Source organism: Xiphias gladius, chromosome 1, assembly GCF_016859285.1.
Source record: "Xiphias gladius isolate SHS-SW01 ecotype Sanya breed wild chromosome 1, ASM1685928v1, whole genome shotgun sequence".
NCBI classification, from domain to species: domain Eukaryota; kingdom Metazoa; phylum Chordata; class Actinopteri; order Istiophoriformes; family Xiphiidae; genus Xiphias; species Xiphias gladius.
This window is the reverse complement of record NC_053400.1, coordinates 19,046,194-19,063,489: the sequence shown is the minus strand read 5'-3', so window position 1 is coordinate 19,063,489 and position 17,296 is coordinate 19,046,194. Positions and strand designations below refer to the sequence as shown.

At 41.9% G+C, this 17,296-nt stretch overlaps 1 long non-coding RNA gene across 1 annotated transcript in view; it reads right to left on the bottom strand.

The window, feature by feature from the left end:
* Positions 1-15,700: 15,700 nt before the first annotated feature.
* Positions 15,701-17,296, bottom strand: part of LOC120798771 — a 165,579-nt gene continuing 163,983 nt past the window's right edge. Inside the window, exon 5 of the long non-coding RNA XR_005708771.1 lies at positions 15,701-15,774. This is a non-coding gene — a long non-coding RNA (uncharacterized LOC120798771). The remainder of the gene's footprint in view (positions 15,775-17,296) is intronic.

The window sequence follows — 17,296 nt, the reverse complement described above, 5'->3', positions numbered from 1 at the left end:
AATACAGTAAAAAGCCAAACAGCAAGTGGAGAGAAAGATGGGGAGTGCAGCAGACGGTTGGAACTGGACTGGACCAGCCTGCAGACCTGGTCAGACTGATGAGAACGGGCAGCCATAGTGATGCCATTATGTTGTTAATCAATCCATTGGTGTCTGCGTGTCTGGGTGGGCAGATACTCACAGTCTAGAAGGGGTTAATGGGAAATCAATGAGAGGGATGTGCTTATGAGCAGGACATTGGGAAAGAGGGACAAGGGGGAGAGAGTGAAGAGAGATAGAGGGGCAGGGAGGGTGAGATAGGAACATTGTTTCCTGTGATAGCAGCAGACTTCCCAGATGTTATCTGTCATTCAAAGGAGCACTCTGGTGACCAGATGTTTAGGCTCAACATGGTGGAGTGGGTATACATCCTACTGGGGGATCAATATAGGTCAAGTGCATGGTAATATTTATCACTACTCTACACACACAAGACATTGATGTCTTTGCAACACAGAGACTTGTACAGAGCAGGAACAAAAGCATGTATGCATGTATGTATATTATATATATATATATATACACGTACATTATACATACCCATACATATAAATCACACCCCGGTGAGATGCTTATTTATTTCAGGAGGATATACAGTATATCTGGCATGATAGTATTTTCTCATTAATATGGATCATACGTCTGGCCTGCATCAGCAATAACTTCTTCTTACGTCCATTACGGGAAACAAAGGGGAGCGCTGATTTGGAAGGAAAGGTAAAATAAATACAGTGAAAGTCAGCCAGAGTAGTTTTCTAAGGCCTGGGGGCATTTGGGGAGGTGGATGGGGGGTTGGAACGGGAGAACCAAGAGCAGGTCCCAGTGCAGTAAGGCTCTTTGTAGTTTGAGCAGTCTGAACTAGCCAGAGGCTTACTGCTCTAACCCTTACCACTCAGAGAGACTGTTTGGGGAAATTACACCACAGAGTAATAATTAATCAAGTAAACGCTGAACTGCTTTGATTTGGATTACATTAACATATTATCAATAATGTATTAATCAAATACAAATAAACACCTCTGCATAATAGCATACTTAAGTAACTCAATTTTCACACTTGGTAAAAAAAGTTCGTCTTCTTTAAGCAATGAGAAAAACCACAGCAAACTGAACTGGAAGCAGCAGAGTTTTTGTGGTTCTGAATGCAACAACTCTTGGCACTTAACTTTCTCTGTTCATCAACTCCCTTCTTCATCACTGCATCAACCATTTCAAGTGCTCCTACCTAGAGGCAAAAATTATGAATTCATTTATTTATGCTTAACAATGGCAGAGTAAATAAACACACCACTGATGAAGCACTGAAAACACAATGCACGTAATTTGTGCAAAGCTACTCCAGGTTTGATTCCAAAAGTAGCTAAGTGGATTGAGGAAAAGAGTTAGTCACTTTTATCATCTGCAGAGGAGTCGAATCAGCTCTGCTTTTGTATTTTCACTTAAATGCATGTTCTGTTTTTCTCAGATAAGTTGTGTTGTTTAAAAGCAACCGTTCTCGCCTAACGCTTTGTTCATTGCGGGAACTTCATGCCCAGGGATTTTCTAAACACAATTCATCAAAGTGGAACGGCAGTCTTTTTTTCTGCATTTCTAATCCTTTTTGCTGCAGATGAGAGATTTGCTGTTCAGACTCATTAAGATTAAAGCGTTTTGCCAGAGTTATTTAAGAATGCAAAGTTCCATGTGAGACCTCTCAGAGTTCAGAACAGAAGAAAATCCTATCGACACGCTTGGTGCACTGGGGGCTGATCTTAGCCTATATTTCTATATTTGGTGTCAGTGATTGAGTGATAGCATGTGAAATGGTTTTTCCTGCTGCATTATGGTTCAGAGATAAAATCACTTTTCCATTCTTACCATCAGTGGAGGTTATGGGTGTGATTGTTCTTTTTGTCTTCACTTGTAAGATTTATTTTGCTACCTGTAAACATTTTTTTTTAAACTATGCTTTTTACTTGTGGTATGAAGTTACCATCTGGTTTTAGTCAAAATCTTGTTTATTGGGCTTGATAACTAAGTAAAATCTGGCAGAAAAAATTAATTAGTTTTCTTTTGCTAAGGGAAGGAATACATGCTATGCTCATAGATTGGAAATATGCAGTTAACTAGCTTGTATTTTGCTTTCTAGTATTATTTTGGAATCAGAGACATTGGCTGGGGTAAGGGTCTTGGTCATTTGGTTGGACAGACAATGGTTAATATTTAGCTGGAGGAGATGGCAGTCTTTTAGCTGAAAAAGAAATTATCATTGGATCGGACTGTGTGTTAGTCTTCTGCCTAAGGATTTTTAATATGATTGGCCAGACTCAGTAGTTTTTTGGCTCCTTTAAAGCTGGAGAAAGACTCAGATCCCGTTGTTGGTAGAACACAGCTCCAGTCTCGGCACCTTTCCCAAACTTTCCAACTCCAAGTGTCGCAATCTGGTTCCATTTTACAGCTGGCCTTGAGATTGTAACAGAGCTCCTTTCTCTCCCTCCTCAACCGCATATTTAATCCCTGTGCTTATGTCAAACTTAATTACAGGACCTTGTACGAAAAAATAACAAGTGAGCCTTGTAGGGGTGGGAGAGGAGGAAAGGAGAGTATTAAGAGGGGGAGAGAAAAAGGGACATAAGGAGAATGCTAAGAGGTGTGAGGGGAAAAAGGAACAACAGAGACATTCAATCTGTACACTCTGTATGTTAAATGACCAAACAAAAAGCTTTGATCTAAAGTATCTTTTTTTAGCTGACACTGGAACAGGCCCAATCTAATTGTAAAGATGAACTGATAACTGAATATAAGACATATATTAGCGGCCGAAAACATCAAAAAAATGTTCTATGACTGGGACATACAGTACAAGGGTACTGTATGTTTCTTGCATCTACTTTATAAAACTATATTGGCTAACCTAAATTTTCAAATGAGGAGAAGCAGAGAAGGTAAGAAAGTGTCCTTAGAGGCCACAATGCTACATCTTTTAACTTACACCCCAGTAAATTCTCCTGAACCCCCACTAACCATAAAGAAATAATCATTAGACTAAGTCAGTCACCCAGTTTGTGTGTGTGTGTGTGTGTGTGTGTGTGTGTGTGTGTGTGTGTGTGTGTGTGTGTGTGTGTGTGTGTGTGTGTGTGTGTGTGTGTGTGTGTGTGTGTGTGTGTGTGTGTTTGTGCACATAAAACTATTTACTCTGTAGAACTGGAACAGCCGGGGAGAGAGATGTTTAGTCTGTCAGTTTAAAACTATTACCTCAAACTCTGAAAATATGAGCTGAGCCTGTCGTGCATCGACACAGGGAGACAGCACTGTGAAGAACAAACCTTTGAAAAGTCTAAATCAATTTTTGGGGGAGTAACATAACAAACGCTTCACCGCAGTGAAAAAAAGGGGATCTCTTTTTTAACAGTTTGAAAAGCACGTATTCATACAATCTTCATAAGGCAAAACAGCAAGAATGCAGTACACATGAAGTCTTTTGAAAAAGGAGATGATGGGAAGGGAGAGAGGGAGAAGACACAGGGATGCTCCTCAGAGAAGCAGACAAAACAAACATTAAGACCACCATTGCCATACACAGCCCCCCATACTTTTTCCCTACACTGTCCACATCGCACACACCTAATCACCCACCCACCCTTCAGGCTATCCTGCTGGCTAAAGCCTTCCCAGACTGGACTTAAGTGGCCAAGCAATGGACTAGAGGAGGGAGAGAGGTTCCCATGCCACTGGTGCTGGATCTGGCGAGCCACCCGGAGGTATTTATAGCAGGCCAGCACTAAAGGGCCGGGAGAGAGGGCATGCTTGTTTTCCTTTCCATTCCCCAGGCACTTTCACCAGGCCTCACATGTGGGTGTTAAATATATACCCAAATACTGGGAGCAATATCGTGGGGGCAGGGGATAGGAGGCAGTGGGCTCCTTGGAATAGGAGTGGGTTGAGGGTGGAAGGGGGCAGAGAGAGAGATGGAGAGTTGAGAGAGGGAACAGGGGAGTTGAGTCTGGAGTAAGCTGGATGCAGATTTGAAGAGTTGTGTAGTGTTGAAAAAGAAAGAAAGAAAGAAAGAAAGAAAGAAAAAGAACAAAAGGCTATTAATACAATAAAAAAAAAGCCAAATATGAGGGAAGAAAGAAGATGAATGAATTTGTGTAGGCTTTCCAAGCTTGTAGAGGCCTAAGAAAGTGAGGCAGGCTAAATGCCAGCTCTAGGACCCAGTCGAGGCCCAGACAAGGATCAGACTTTAGGACCCAGCTGGACCCAGTTCATCTGCAGACTCCACAGTGAAGAGGCAGGGGAAAGTCCAGATAAAACAAGGGGGGGCGTTTTTGGAGGTAGTGGACCAGTCCCATTGTTGTGGCCTCCTTAACATCAAATGATATCTGGATCCAAGAACCAGCTGCTTCTTCTATACAGTGTACTCTGTGGTGTATCTCTCTCTCTCTCTCTCTCTCTTCCTCTCTGCATGGGAATTCCAGAGTGACATTATTACTATGATGAAAACAGACCCTATAAATACTGAGCACTATGATGAATATAACAGCGATTATGGGGGCAGCGATAATTAGATCAGGAAAGAAAGAGAGACTCATTGAAGTTTGCTCTGTTTTTGTGTTTGGGAATTCCTTTCAACCTTGTGTCTTAATGTATGAAGAATTACAGAGGCAACAGTAGTGTGGTAATCATTTGGGTCTCTAGGAGGGCCTCTTGGGGCCTCTTCAGTGATCCTCTCTCCTGTTTCAGCTCTCTGCTCCCTCTCACATCTCTGTAAAAGCCACCCTGCTGTCTGCTTTTTTAATGATGGTTTGGCCAACAAACAATTAATAGGCTGCCCCACAGATGCCTGTTAAAAAATGAAATAGCAGGAACTATGGAGTGCTCCCAAATGGGGCCATCCAGCAGCTCCTGCTATCTTTCCATCTAGTTTTGCTCTTCAGGTTTTAACCCCGTCAGCAGCTCTCTAACCCACCCAGGTTCAGCTTAGATCTTTAAGTCCTACATCTACAGCTTTAACAACACCCTGACCTGAGCCCCTGTCCAAATCCCAACTGTACAGCAGCCATCCCACTAGCTGATTGCGTCAGAAAGATTCCACAGCCATGGCCTCTGTTTTTTCATACTTGTGGGAAAATAGCAGTTCATGTTTCCTTGGATGCTTCACACATTCCTCACCCTGTCTTCACATTGCGGGGCCCCAGAGACTGGGTAGGGCCAAAGCCACTCAAGAGGAGGTGCTTGGCAGTTAGGAGGTGTGGCTAAATGAAAAAGGAGGGCAATTTTTTATTGTTTATTTAGGAGTGAGTTGCTAAGCGATGTGAACTCAAAAAGGCACTAATTACATTTCCCTGAGTTTGATGAGTATAACAGAACTTGGACAGAAACTTTCCAGCCCATTTAATCTCTCAGAACACAGCTGGGAATTATAGATAACAGAACATCTGGAAGTCACATAAATACTTATCTAGCGTCTGATCCAAACTAATTCAAATGTCACCACATCCTGCAATGAACGACATCCCAAAGCTAACTCAGTGACAGCTCTAATATTTCATATTTTATTGTAAAAAAAAAAAAAAGAGTAGCCATGTCTGAATGGCATTCCAGTTATTTGGGCAAAAGTTCAATCACTCTAGATCGTGCAGCATCTTTTGCTCAAAATTCATCAGTAGACTGAAATGGAGGTAATGGAAAAGTACACAAAACACCTAAAGGCCTTACACAAATTCTTACACACACAATTGCACTGTAAAGTATACTTTGTGCCAAATATGTTCACATATGCTGTTATTTTACAACATAAATGATGGATGTTCCAGCATATGAACAAATCAAGTATTTCAAACACTACATCTACTAGATTCGTGTAATGCTGTTGTGACGGATAGCGCGCGCACACACTGATACACAAACAGAGCGTATTCTACTAGGTCAAATTCAAGTTTGGTCTCATCCCAAATTCCTGACCTCAAAATTTCAAGACAAAGGTAGTTAGTCTTGATTTATGCATGCTTCAGCTTAGGATGAAGAGAGCAGGACACAGTAGCAAAGCAATTAATTTTGATGCTGAAAACATTATTAATGGTAATGTTTAAAACATCAAAGCCGCGGCTGACAGAGACACAGCATCTTCACTCTGACAAGATGGAATAGATGAGCTCACTTGAGTTAGTCAAGGTGAGGCACAGGGGAAAATGTAATTTGTCTCTCCATTGATTTTCATTGAGATTTCCTAGAGGAGCTGTGGTTCAGAGCAGGTTAAACTCATGTACCTAGTGTCTGTGGTATAGCAGGCCTGGCCACCATATGAAAGGTAGTGCCTGTTCTCTTCTGCCTGTGTATCTGTCTACATGCAACAAATGCTTTATGCTTTGGACTTCCTCATGGAAAATGGTTGGCGTGGGACGACAAGGAAGAGCAAGGTCTTGCTCTTTAGACCAGAGGACTGAATTCAACCATTTAGCACCAGCTTGGACAGGGAATGGAGGGGACAACAGAGGAAACACCATCTGTTAGAATGTATGAATCTTAAGTTCATAATGACTGAGTGGGCAAGTGAAGAGCCCCCTCCTCTGTCTGTGCGGACTCCTCACTGTAGCTTTGGGCAAAGGGATAAAGCTTCTCTAACTCCAACATATTCATTTACCCCCCACCATCACACCAATTGAACCGAGGAGTCTGGGGGGAGCCACATTGATATTCACTTCACATCTCCATCCCCCAGCCACAACCATCCCCACTGGAAACATTATTTCATTAGATATATTATGCATTCAGCATAAGGGAGTTGGTGAATGTGCAGTGCGCAGATGTGTGTGTGGGTGTGGGCGAGCTCAGATGTTTCCTTCTATGTATACATGGCTGTGACAAGCCTGTTGTAAAAAGAGTTTTAAAGAGAGTGGAAAAAGATATAACGCCTCAGGGGTCCAGTGTTAATGGTACTTAGTTTACTTTGTGAAAGAGAAGACAAAATATTTATTTCGTACTGTTTTTTGTCAACACTATAAAAGTGATTTTGCAATTTTTACAATGTAGAGGGACAAAGTTTCCTCCAGAGTTTGCATGAATTTTCTCAGTTCATTGGCGTAAGTGCGTCCATATGTGAATGTGTACTGTGTCACATGCAGAGCAGGAGATAAAAGGATACTCAGAGAGAAAAACAGAGGAAAGAGACCGGGAAGAGATGAAGATAGAGACAGACAGACAGGTCTTTCATATGGCCCACTGGTCTTTGGGCCCTGATCCAGATGTCACCAGAAAATTTTTATTTGTTAATGTCTTGTTTTAAAAGCCCTCTTAAAAGAGCCCGCTGCATTTCCCTTAAGTCTTTAATTGGCTCAACACAAGACACTCTTGTCTGATCCGAACTGGAACCAGTTTGGAGAAGAAACCATTTCACCTCTCTGTCTCTGCTGTGGCATGCTGACCTTTCCAGAGATCTGTCTTGTGCTACTAGGAGGGGGCAGCCAGATGATATGCTGGGCTAATTACACTGATTGACGTCAGCAGGCAGGGCCTGAGAGTGGCTTGTATTTGAACCCTCAGCCATTTGTCAGGACTCACAACTGCATCTCTGTCAGGGGCCCTTACAATCATGACAAGTCAAATTCAAAGCCTAGTTTCATTTTTGTATCTACTACATACCCAGTCTCTCTTTGCAAATATCAATCATGCATTTCCCTTTCATTTTCTGACATTAATAAACTCTCTCCTCTGACTTCGAAAATGTGACACCTGCCCATTGGCATATTATATATTGAGCCTTGTTTGCACTGTATCATAAGCTTGCACCAAGCTTTGCTATATCCTTGTGTATTTTCAATCAAACATAAAACTTAAAATATTCTCAATTTTTGGCGCAAAGTGTTGATTCACACCACTTATATATGTCATAGTCAGGCCAGTCAGTCTCAAGTCAGCCATTTTGTTAGCATCTTTGAAGTGGCTGCATCTACAGTGACATGTCTGTGTGATCACCTCCTTTGGTCTCTGCATTTTTCTTATCATTTTCTTCATCTCTCACCGTCTTTTATAAACAGTGGCTATCAAGCTGTAGTTACAGCAACAATTGTGCAGGTTCAACAACTGTTTATATCAAGGAATTTTGTAACATTTAAAACATGGATGTCCCTAGAAATATAAAATGTTGCTTTGAGAAAAGAGTTCAGAGGGAAAGAGTCCATCAGAGATCAGCACTCAGTCCAGATTCCCAGCACTTTGCCTTATACACCCAGAGAAATGTTGCCTAAAGAGAGGCCTGGTAGAGAGAAACCTCACCTCCAGTTCAAGCGGATTCCTCTGCCCTTTTATTTGCTCTTGTTTGGCTGCAGGGGGAACGTGCTCCACTCTGACCTGGGGGCACTCATCCAATCAGCTCGCTATCTGCTGCAAGGGCCTCTATAATAGTGACATTTTTCCACCTCGTCAATAAAGTGGTGAAAGCCACCCTCCACTCGCTACTTGACCATTTAACTTCTTCCTGAAAAGGCCCTTTCTTGCTGTCTGTCTCTGTGTCTGGCTGAAATCAATAAAAGCAGAGCAAGGAAAGAGGCCAATCCGGCAGCTGCATTAACTGGTGGTCTCAACTGCTGTACAAAGAGGATGGCTGGCAGAGAAAAGGATACATGAGAGCTCACAGCTCAAGTCTTTCCCATTCATTCGGCAGTGGGAGAAACCTGCCTCTTGTTTATACTCTATGTTGTCGCCCAGTAAGGACAAGGAAATTCTGAGAATGCTGAATGAAAAAATTCAGTCATATACAGTAATAATGTGCTGCGCACACACTCATGTATGCTAAAAGCCATAAAACGAAAAACTTCCAGGTATGCACACAGACTTAAAGGTGACAATCACATGCAACAAAACTGACGTATACATTAACAGATGCAAACTCTCTAGTCTCTAATGATCATTGCTTGCCATGACTCATTTAGCAGCTGCATTCACACATCACCACATGTCTGCAGTGATTGACATAATGGCATCAGTGAGAACAAAATGTCTTCCAATAAAGGAGCAGGAGGGAGAAAATGAGAGAGATGGGTTACATCTATGCCCATGCTGAAATGAGTGCAGTGCTTTGTTTGGTTATGCTGTCTGAGCTGAAATTGATTTCTGTGAGAAGCATGCACCAAAGAGCCCCTGCATTCAGATGAAATAAATAACACACTCTCTTAGAGATGGGAGGGTATGTGGAAGAAGGAACAGAAGTTGAAAAATGGGATAGGGGAGGAGGAGAGAAACAAAGATGGATGAGGTCAAAATGATTTTATAAGGGAAAAAAGCAGAGATTAAAAAAAGAATGAAATGGCTAAAGGTGGGCTACTGAATGACATGTCATCAGCCTAGTACAACACTGAAGAGAGACAGCCTGGAAGTCATCTGGAGTAGTGGAGGATAACAGCCACACACCACTCTCCAACCACAGACAACATGATGAGGGATTAAACTTCATTACAACATGTTATGGTAATGAATGGGCTGTGGCCAGATCTGGATGTGTTAGAGTAATTACCACTCTCCAGCGTATGTGTGAGTGACACTTCCTAGATGTGTTTGCAAAGTCATGTGTCTGTCTGTGTGTGTATGTGTATATATACATGTGTGCTGATCATATTCCCGGGACTCCTCGGAAAATCCAGGATGTCTTTTCCATCATGTACCAAGTAGAAGCAACTGCTGTAGCTAATTAAAAGAGTGCAACGCTTACGAAGCTACTGTCATATGTATCATCTCCCATAATTAGGTTACCACTATTCTTTAACAGATGACGGGCTGGGGCAGACCCAGACTTTGCATTGTGGGCCTGTTTCTGGGCATCTGGGTCTAGGGTAGGTGCCAGAGAGGGAGAGGGATAGACAAAGCCACACACCCCAGAGGGGTGAGGTTGACTCTATGTCACAGAGGCTGTCTGGCCTTATGGCGGACAGATGTTTGTCTGGTTCAACAAGAGTTGTGATTCTGGAAAAAGTTATACCACACTGCAATTATATTCTTTATGTAAAGAAACGTCTCATACATCATCACTCAACAAGACATAAGTAAAAGCCCCTCCCTGGACTAAAAGGCCTTTGATAAACCTTGCCACTTGAATCTGCTATCGAGTTGTTTGGCACTGAAGTGTTCCAGTGTTTGAGTTAGCTGGCCTGTCAGTAGCTTTCTCAAGTGGAGCAACAGTGTGTTTTTGCTGTAGACAAAGCACTGCAGCCTGTTGTGGTTGCTGTGCTGCGGCTAATGTTGCTAATGATTTCCACAATGGAGTAACAAAGACCGGAGTGGAGTCCTTTCATTTACTGTAAGCTTCAAAATGAGTGTCTGGAAGGAGGCAAGGATGACAGCCAAGGGGAAGTCCATTCCCCAGACTACTCCCTGTTCTCCTATGACAGTACAACAGGGACGTGCTGTGGATAGTCCCTCTGCACATTGCCAGGCTATGAGCTTCCCTATATTTGCACATTCTGGGATCCATGGGATGTGAATTTGCGCTTGTCTGTGTGTGTGTGTGTGTGTGTGTGTGTGTGTGTGTGTGTGTGTGTGTGTGTGTGTGTGTGTGTGTGTGTGTGTGTGTGTGTGTGTGTGTGTGTGTGTGTGTGTGTGTGTGTGTGTGTGTGTGTGTGTGTGTGTGTGTGTGAAATAGGGGCAAGGTTTCCGAGGTGACACGCTTCCCACAGTGGGTATTTGGACATGTAGGCAAGCCCCAGGGCAGCACTGAAGACAAGGAGTGTTTTCTTGCTAACAGAGGGGAGCAATGGGAAATGAAATGACAGTAGATCATTAGACTGGGATTGCCTGCAGCTGGCTAATTTATGTAAATTAATTTCTTGGCTGATGTGAAAGGAGAGGGAACGGGTGCCACTGCTTGGCCAGCAGTCAACATTGAGTTGTGAAAAGGTTAAACTGCTGCACTCTGCTTTGGTGGTCTGGAAAGTTTAGCAGCGTAAGCCAGGGAGGGCTGTGGTATACCAAGCAACAATGACAAAGAAATGCCGACTATGCCAGCCCTCTTCCTGGCAAGGCAGGCGGACAGACAGCAAATCAGGTCCATGCTGGTTCTCTCGTAGGCGAATGGCATGGCATGCTGGCCCTCTCGTCGCCCCGCCTCCCCTCCCCACTGCGCCGCAGCTGCCCAGAATGATTTTATAAACATTTTGCCAGTGGATCAATACCTGTATTGATCAACCATTGTGAGAGTGATCCGTCTAAAACCCAGAGCAGCCTAGAGCTCAGAGATGGGAGGAGCGAAAGAGAGAGGCTGCAGAGAGGATGGAGAAAGAGAGAGAGTCTGCAGCCACAGTGAAAGGGAGAAGAGGTACAAGGGAAGAGAAGGGAATCTGAGAGAGAAGCAGACGCAGACCTGAAGGCAGGTGGGGAGGCAGGTTTCGGACAACGCTGTCAGGCCAATGGGATTGGGGAGGAACCTATGGTAATTGTTTTCTTATTAAGTGAGGGAGGGTATACCGACTAATGATTACTACCTTAAGTATGCGGGTAAGTGACAGATGGATAAATAGTGCGAAGAAATGTGTATGCGTGCAAGAAAGGGGATGATTCCCCTACCTGAGATTGCTAATACCTGCACTAGTTTGGCCTGCTATGTAGCATTTTCAGGTACATTGTTGCATGTGCGTAAGTGTGCATGACTGCATGATATTTAAAGGGATAGAGTGTGTAGGGAGGTGGGGGATGCAGCTGATGGGCGATTTAGATGTTCTTCACAGAGGAAAAAGAAAGAAAACAATCTTCCTTCTTTATTTATTGCTGACTGTATTTAGATTTCTTATGTTTTGTCTAGAAAAAAAAACTGGAATGTCAAAGATCTGCTGTTTGCCTTGGTGACTACGTGGGACAGAGAAGGCCCAGCACATACTGCGCTCATGAGTTCTGCTGTTACGGTAAAATCAAAACTGGAAAATCAAAGATCTTGTGGAATGGAAGAGCCTGCATCCTGGATACAAACATCCATGGAGGAAGTAACAGGAACATTTATGATCAAGACAAAGTTGAATGTATAATCAACACTGATGTCAAACTCAAAGATGAAAATGACTGCAAGAAGGTAGTGTAAACTGTGGCCAATAACAGATTCTTGCTCTTTTGAACTGGTGTGGATATAGCTAGCTTTGGATGTTTTTGACATTTTGACAATTCACTGGATTGGATTTAATTTTTATTATATTTTTAAATTTGTTGGAATTTTACTGAACAGACAACCCACTGATGATGACTGGACCAATCAACACCAGCAATGTTCGATTCAGGGCCCCAGGCGATGCTGCACTGGAGGAGGAGTCAAAAGGCGTTTGGGATAATCCCTCAATGCTAAAGGAGAAACCACATTTCCATTGATTGATTTTAAATGTGACTTCCCTGTGCAGAATTGTGGATTTGAGGGATGATAAGTCCTTCCAACAAACTCTGGGGAAAGACCTTAATGCCCATGAACTCACTTTATACTTGAGTTCCGGTGTGGAGACACTCAGCAAAAAAGGCCTACACTTTATAGGCCCACTCTATGTGAACGTGAAGTTGAATTAAAAAAAAGGAAGATTGTGTACCAAGGACAAGAGGCAACTATATGCAATTTTTCCAATAAACTGTGAAAGAATTCAAATATTATTGTGCAGGGCACAATACAAATCTCTCTAAATTTGTGGCAGTACTTATCCTTGGATGTGTCCAAGTTCCACACTGCATACTAACACAATAAGAATGTACTGTGTATATTTTATAGTATAGTGTTTTGGCAGTCAGTAAACAAGAAATTAATGACAGGAAATGATAAAACATGGTTGCCAACAGACTTCAAATAAAGGGTAATTTTGGTACTTTAATTTGATTTTCAAATTACGAGAAAAAAAAATAATCCAAATGTCTGCCAAATATTTAATGGCTTTAATTTTTGTGTTGTTTGTTTCTTGTTCCAAAAGCTGTCTCACCACACTCACAAAAATTTAGCATGTATCATGTATACTCTTTCAGTGTGCTGAATTTGATCACTTTCACTATGTAAACAGACTGTACTTATTCAAAACTTGAGATGAATGATTATATATTGTGGAATTGAGACACAGCTCTTGGCTCAGAATTAGTACTTTTACTGTACTTGAGCTCAACTCGTAAGACGAATGCAATGCAGGTACAGTTCAAGTAATGGTAACCAGGGAGACTTGCTTAATGTTTCAGCGAAGAGAGGAAAATAAACAACACAGTACAAGGCTGCTTGCATCGAAGATACTCAATGTACACAATGCACAGAGCATGTGTTCAGTGCATCAACAGCAAACGTTCATTTTTCACACTATCACTGACTGGTAAGCTACATTGCGTTTATCAGTTGCAGAAGGCTCTTCTTCAGTTCAAGGGTGAGTAGAGTTGCATAGACGGGGAAAAACATGAGAAAAAGCCAATGTTCACAGGTCTGTGATGTGGATTATAATTAACAAATGTGCACACAGTATCTGATCATCTCGGGACCCAAATAAAGGAACTAAAAAGGTATTAAGCAAATACAAACTATTTTATTTATTAAAGAGGAACATTTATACTATTGCTATGCAGAAAGAGTTTGTAGCATCCAGTTTGTAGGGATTCAGACCGAAAACAGCGCTGCGTTAAAACAATGCAGCTGGCTGCACTGGTGGGGGTGTATTAAGGTGCTGCTGGAACAATAAAATACAATCCAGGAAGTCCAGTTGGAGTTGTACAATATGCATTTAAAAGCTTATCAGACTGCAACAAACACTACACAATGGTTTGTACTAGTCACAAGACAGGATTTTACAACTCTGGAAAAATATCCCGACGGCAATGATTTTATCTTTCGTCACGAGGGATGCAAGGTAAACGGCAGAAATATGGCATTCATGTTACAAATCTACTAGGAATGTATTTGATTGGTCAATAAACCCCTTGCTGAATGACGCAGCGTTGAGCTGCGGCCAAAGTTGCGCAAGGTTCAACTTTTTCACTGGACAACCCTGCGTTGTTTTACCGGCACCTTCGCCGTGCCACGATCCTGTCTGCATTCAAATGAATGAGAGGGCTGCAATTGTTCAGGCAGGTCTAAAGTCAGGCCTTAGCTGGTAAGAAAAAACATGTCAACTGTGAAAGAGGGAGAAAATTTTTCATCTCTTTCCTTCTTTATTTCACTGTAATGTAGCACTGATGAAACTGTACTACTAATACCTACTCTGTGCCCTAAAGCAGATTCCGCCATAAATTAACCAAGCTTGGGTCTTGCAAAATTCAGGCCATTGAAGTAGTAATAGCAGTAGTATTAGTCAAGTAGAAGTTAAATATGGCTGCCAGTCTTCTCAGCCATGGTCTCATTTGTTTGTAGTATAGTATAATGATATCTTGAATTAAGTGTGATATTTATTTATGGATACTAAATTGCTACATATAGAAGCTTTAACAAGAGTACTTCAGCCACTTTAAAAGCAGATTGGCTCTACAGTGTTTTCATTTTCCATTTCATTTTTTCAGAAATTTTGGGTGTTATTTACAGTCAGCATATGTGATCAATAAATAAGAATGTAATGTATATAAAAAAAATAGGCCCATTATTTTTGCCGATTAGGACAAATAACCAAAGGCAATACCGTTTTACTAAACTTGCAATGGCTTTTGCTCATATTGTTGCCTTCCTATTGTCTATATCAGCATAATTTCAGGGAGATAAATATCCTGTAGTGTTATAACCTTACACAATGATTAAATTCATGTGCCATCAAAGCAGCACAGAGACACTGAACCAGTTTCTTGTTTCTTTTCATCCTTTTTGTTTCATTCGTATTCTCAAAAACAAACCCTTGGATGACTGCCAAACAATAAATTACGATCTTCATTAGACACATCAAATCTAAATTACTATTCAATTAACAGGCCAGTCAACCTGAACTAATCAACCAATTAGGCTGTGTGTGTTCACAGAAAAGCTAACAAAAGCACGAGTCCCCTGGGAAAGCTGTAAAACACTGCAGAAGGGTGACAGTGCAAATGAGAGGCTACTGGTTTAGGAAGGAAAGGGAGGATCAGAAAGTGGCAGAGGATAAATGTGACACTGAAATCACATCACCATTCACCCCTGTCAGTTTCTGTGAAATGCAAGTTATGGGAAGTTATGGAAGATAATTAAAACTAACCAAGGGATAAATGAAAAGACTCCCAAACATAAGAAACAAAACATCTGGAACAAAAGAAGTCATTTGATCAAATTGCATGGTTTAATGGGTATACTGTTTGCCGGTTAATTTTTGTGGCCAATACTTTTATGCTGATGAATTTTGATTGGAATTAAGGGCATATTGCTCCTCTGATTATAACTTATATTATGTTAATGTAAAATGCTTTTAATCTTCAAATCAAACAGTTGGTTTTTGTTTGTTTAACTTAACTTGTTACTAAAAAAAATGTGCCACATCCGATAAAGCATTGCTTTGCCATGACTGTCATGTTATGGAACAAAATATAAGAATATGATGGTGTGCAGTGACTGCACTGAGTCTCTTCATGGGGACACGTTTACCAAGACTGAATGAAGACTAGTTGCTTGAAAAATAATGTTCAGAAAGTACAATGAATCAGTTTAAATTCCTTCTGTCACTCATGGCATTCATCTTTGGTGAGTGCTGTGGCAGAGTGGGAGGCTTTGTGATGCCCCGTTCAGTGTGGCTGTGTTGAACATACCTTTGGGCCACAGGAGACCTAGTAGGCAGCTCAGGCTGTTCAAACCTCTTCTTCACACACTAAAAATGCAACCTAAGAGGGAAACAAACACACACGACATGTCATACACACATCTACATACATACTGTATATACAGAATAAAGCCAAAGCAATACTGCATTTTGAGGCTCATACTGATATCAATACTAGGGAGTTTAAAAAATATATAAAAACCATATATCGGTCAATATTAATTTTAACCATAAAAATAAAATATAAACAACCAATCTTGATACAGATCCCTCTGTTTTATTTTTTTTCTCTTATCGTTAACAATATACACACAGAGTGGGTCATTTCTACTCCTTCCAGCCCTCACATTCAAGGGTCTGAGGACTGATGACGCTCTGCTACAGGCCATTATTGTCCTAGTAAATGTCAGAACAACCCCGTCTAATTGTGCAATTACTAATTCATGTTTATTAATGCAGTAATGTATGATGGCTCTACAGACAGACTGAGCTTGTCTCTGCCTGTCATGTATGGCTTATTCTTTGCTGGTGAGGGCTGCAGGGAGTGTGTTAAGAACTGGGTGGTGGATGTGGTGGGTGTGGGGCATATGGTGCATGTAGTGACAGTGCCAAGTGGTGTGTGACTTTAACTTGAAGGCTGTGGGGGTGAGGGAGTTGACTGATGGTGCTGGTGTCTTCCGCTGGCCCGGTGCCAGGGCCCCTGGTCCCCAGTGCCCCAGCCCCTTACTACCCCAGAGCCCCTGGGCAAGTACTACAGTTATTGTTTTCATTGCCAAGCAATTAGCAGCACTTAAGATTTATTTAGTCATGCTCTAATGTGTGGTAATTAGCTTGGGGCCCAAACAAGCCTCTTCATCCCATCACCTTGTCGCTCACATCAGAGCAATGCATCAGCAGGAGACAGTGGGGGAATGTGAGGGAGGAAGCAGGAGGTACAGATGGTGGGATTGTGGGGAGAGCAGAGCTAGAAGGATTACAAGAGCACCAGCCCAGCTCTGTGGATCAGCACTTTTTAAGAGATCTTCAGGGGCCTGTTGGCTGAACGCATAGCAGGAGGAAAGGGCAAATACAGCCCAGTTACACTTTTATGGAATGCTTTGTGGAAAAACACCCCTGACACACACCTCAGCATGGCAGCTCAGTTTGTCATCTGGCCCAGGGGGCTCCACTGGCCTATCACATGACCATTGTAATAACCTTATAGGGCAGCCTCCACAACAAGCTCAGGCCACTCCCAGTGGCTGGACTGCTCTTTGGGAAATGCAGTTTGGGTCACTGCCTAATGTGTGATGCATTTGGCCCTCAGCTTGGGGGGGGGGCGACGACGACAAAACAATTTATAAACCAGGACAAAGAGATTATGCAAAAGCTACAAAGTAGGGTAAAACAAAACAAAAATATACAAGACAAATACTTGTTTCTCTACTGTTGTTGGTCTATAATGCTTTCGGGAATTTACATAATATACACATGATATGAATGTGCAAGTTACAGTATGTCACAAATCTGTTTTAGGTATCGGGCATCTTCATTAAGAGACAGAGTTTGCGTGATTAGAATTCCATTGATTTATTTTTCATTGA